General features: G+C 36.8%; 1 protein-coding gene across 4 annotated transcripts in view; it reads left to right on the top strand.

Annotated features, from left to right (window-relative positions):
• Positions 1–3,651, top strand: part of SETDB2 (SET domain bifurcated 2) — a 62,580-nt gene that overhangs the window by 24,906 nt on the left and 34,023 nt on the right. The gene's annotated exons all lie outside the window — the stretch shown is intronic.

Raw genomic sequence — 3,651 nt, 5'->3', positions numbered from 1 at the left:
GTAGGGAACAGAATTTCAAAAAACCAAAAAGTGTCTTTAGAAAAAGTAAGTTATTAAGTTGATTGTCCTTTCAGCTACATAGTAAAGTAACAACAAAAAGTTGTCAATACAGAATTCTTTTTCTTTTCAGTGTATATGAGAGTTGTAGATTGACACTATTGCATATGATTTGCATTTACAAATATTAGAGATGTCATTGCAGTTTGAGTCTAAAAGGCTCATCAAAAACTCTCAGAGAAAGCTATAAGTTCACAGTTTTAAAACACTTTAACTGGCCATTTCAGTACCTGAATTCTGACTTTCTTATATACAGCATAAGGTTTTATTACCTTTTAAAAACGGTAAATCACTAAAATAGATTGTTTTTATATAAATTGCCTCCAGACAAAACTGTTCCCCACCTTATATTTAGATAATTATATTTTAAGCTTAAATGCAGGAGTTGGTTCATTCTTAAGTGTCCTGTTATCCTAGCTTATCATAATCCTTTCGAATTTTGAAACTCTTATGTTATATTTTCTTACTAGCTTTTCATCTTGCACAAATATTTAAATAAGCTTTCTAGTCTTTATTGAAGCTCACTGCTAGAGACCTCTTTTTATTACTCTTCATAAAGAACTGTTCAACCAGTTGTGAATTTATTTACCTCTATCATTGTCCTGCCTATGTTTCTCTTTCTTACTCATAAGACTATGAGAAATCAGGATTCACTGCTGTAGCATTCTATATTATTATCAAACTTTATCAACCCTTATCAAAAAGTTTGATTAGGTTTATTTGCACTTTTTTTTTTTTTTGTAAACTAGTCCATGTTGGCTTTTTAAATCATAAGTATTTAAAAGTCACATGGCCTGATTCTCTCTTTTAGAATTGTTTAGGGATCAATAGTAAGCTGGCCATTCTGTACTTTCTGGAATGTTCCCTTTTTTATTATTATGTTTTTAAATTCTCACCTGAGGTTATTTTTTTTAATATATTTTTATTGATTTCAGAGAGGAAGGAAGAGGGAGAAAGAGATAAAAACATCACTGATGAGAGAGAATCATTGATCGGTTGTCTCCTGCACGTCCCCCAACTGGGGATCGAGCCCGCAACCCGGGCATGTACCCTTGACCGGAATTGAACCTGGGACCCCTCAGTCCGTAGGCTGATACTCTATCCACCGAGCCAAACCAGCTAGGGCCTGAGGTTATTTTTTCCATTGATTTTTTTAAAAAAAGAGGGTGCCAGAACCAGTTTGGCTCAGTGGATAGAGCGTCGGCCTCCGGACTCAAGGGTCCCGGGTTCGATTCCGGTCAAGGGAATGTACCTTGGTTGTGGGCACATCCCCAGTGGGGGGCATGCAGCAGGTGGCTGATCGATGTTTCTCTCTTATCGATGTTTCTAACTCTCTATTCTTCTCCCTTCCTCTCTGTAGGAAATCAATAAAACATATTTAAAAAAAAAATGTCCAAATACTAAAAAAAAGTTACATATATATATAAAATAATAATAAAAATTAAAAAAGAGGGAAAGGGAGAGAGTGGAGGGGGAGAGAGAGAAACATCAATGTGAGACACATCAATTGGTTGCCTTCCCCATGTGCTCTGGCAGGGGCTGGGACAAACCAGTAACTCCTCTGTCCGCAGGCTGAGACTCTAACTGCTGACCCAAACCGGCCAGGGCTGGAAGGTTCCCTTAAAAAATAATTAAAAATCAGGGCAGTATTTTTTTATTTTTTATTTCTATTTAAAATTTTGATGTTTAATTTATTTGGGTCTTGAGATTTAATTTATTTGGGTCTAGAATCTTAAATATGTTTAAATAAAGTAGCATTCTAGGACCCCTTTTAAACTGTCACAGACTTCAGTTTCTTTTCATTTTTGTCTGGTCTTTCCAACTTGAGGGCAGCAGCGATAGTTATAGGTAGAAAAGACAAAGGCAAATTGTTTTTGAGCCTCCCTTCTCTCTATAATCAGTTAACTTTATAGGATCTTTCCCCAACTGATTGTCTTCTTGTTTCAAACGTAGCTTGACTGAGATCTTTTCATATGAAGGGATGTGTCTAATTAGGCTCGGGATTTTCTTCCTTAACCATTACGAATTTTAAGGCCACATTTCATTCTTGACCAGAATTATGTTTAAAGAATTATTTTGTATTTCCTCTGCAGATCATGAGTTTATTATTTGTTTTGCTTTTATTAGTTAAGCCTCTGTAGTCTAGCAGGTCAGTGGTCACATAGGCAAACTGGCAAACTAAATGGTGAATAACTTAAGACAGCGGTTCTTGGCCCTAACTGAGTTGCTCAATGTCATATAATTTGTCAATGGAAAACCAGAGTGAAAATCTTAGATCTGATAGGAAACTGGCTTTTTAAATTTTATTCCTAAATTTAATTTAATTTCTATTCCATATAAGTGAGCTATAACATAGGTACATATAAAAACAAATTTAGCCCTGGCCAGTGTGGCTCAAGTGGTTGGGCATTGTCCCATGCACTGAAGGGTTTCAGGTTCGATCAGTAGGTGGCATGCAGGAGGCAGCTAATCAATGTTCTGCTCTCACATCAATGTTTCTCTCTCTCTCCCCTCTCCCTTCCTCTCTTTCTAAAAATAAGAAAGACTTTTTAAAAAGTTATTTTAATGATAATTTTTACAAAAATACCTACTTTTGTGTTGTTAGGAAACCTGGCTTAATTCTTTTTCTTAGTTGAGTAATTTTTTAGGAACACACAGCCATCTTAAGTAGTGGAATTCATTAGAGATACACCAGGTGTATAGCTTTGGCTAATATACATGGTGAAAGTGGGCTCTTGCCCCACTGCTAAAAGACCCAGGTTTGAATTTAAGCCATTTGACTTTTTATAATACGTGCACATAAGCACCCAAAAGAGCTTTTTTTTTTTAAAAAAAAACACACACACTCCTAACCTCCATGTATTTTACATACACACATACACACACATATAGGTAAAATAGGTGTTCAAGGACAGAAACTGTAACATAGCAGGCCATATGGGGACTAGATTTGAAACTGGGAAATCAATACCTGAGGGTCCACATTGTTGAGATCAGTTTCTCTCTGTATGGTATCAATTGGTCCTTATGTTCCCATAAAATCTGCCCCAGCTAAACACTATGTGATCTGCGCATGTTACTTCATGATATTATTTTATATCTTAACTTTTTGAGAGAGATTATAGATAGCCCAGTATGAATACATGATCCAACAGATTTGCCTTTACTGAAATTAAAATGGCCATCTTTCCGACAAGAACTGAACAGAAAACAAATGTTTACTGCAATCTTTAAGATGAATATAGTTTACATTCATTTTTTAAAAAATATTTTTTTATTGATTTTAGGGACAGAGAGAGAAACATCAATGTGAGAGAGAGACATTGATGAGTTGCCTCCCACATCGATGCAGGAGGCAGCCAATTGATGCTTCACTCTTGCGGGGGTCCAACCCCAGCAGGTCCAGGGGTCCCCAAAGGTGTGAACGGAGACGGCGAAGAAGGAATGACACGGAGACAGCATTCAGTTGATCAGCAGCCTTGCCAGGATCTCTAGCCACAATCTCCAGCCAAGTTCTGTGTCCATGTTCTCTTGCTAGGTTCTCCAGCCACATTATCCAGGTTCTCCAGCCAGGTTCTGTAGCCATGTTCTCTC

The sequence above is a fragment of the Myotis davidii genome, unplaced genomic scaffold, assembly GCF_000327345.1.
Source record: "Myotis davidii unplaced genomic scaffold, ASM32734v1 scaffold577, whole genome shotgun sequence".
Classification (NCBI taxonomy): domain Eukaryota; kingdom Metazoa; phylum Chordata; class Mammalia; order Chiroptera; family Vespertilionidae; genus Myotis; species Myotis davidii.
This window is presented reverse-complemented; position numbering and strand designations above follow the sequence as displayed.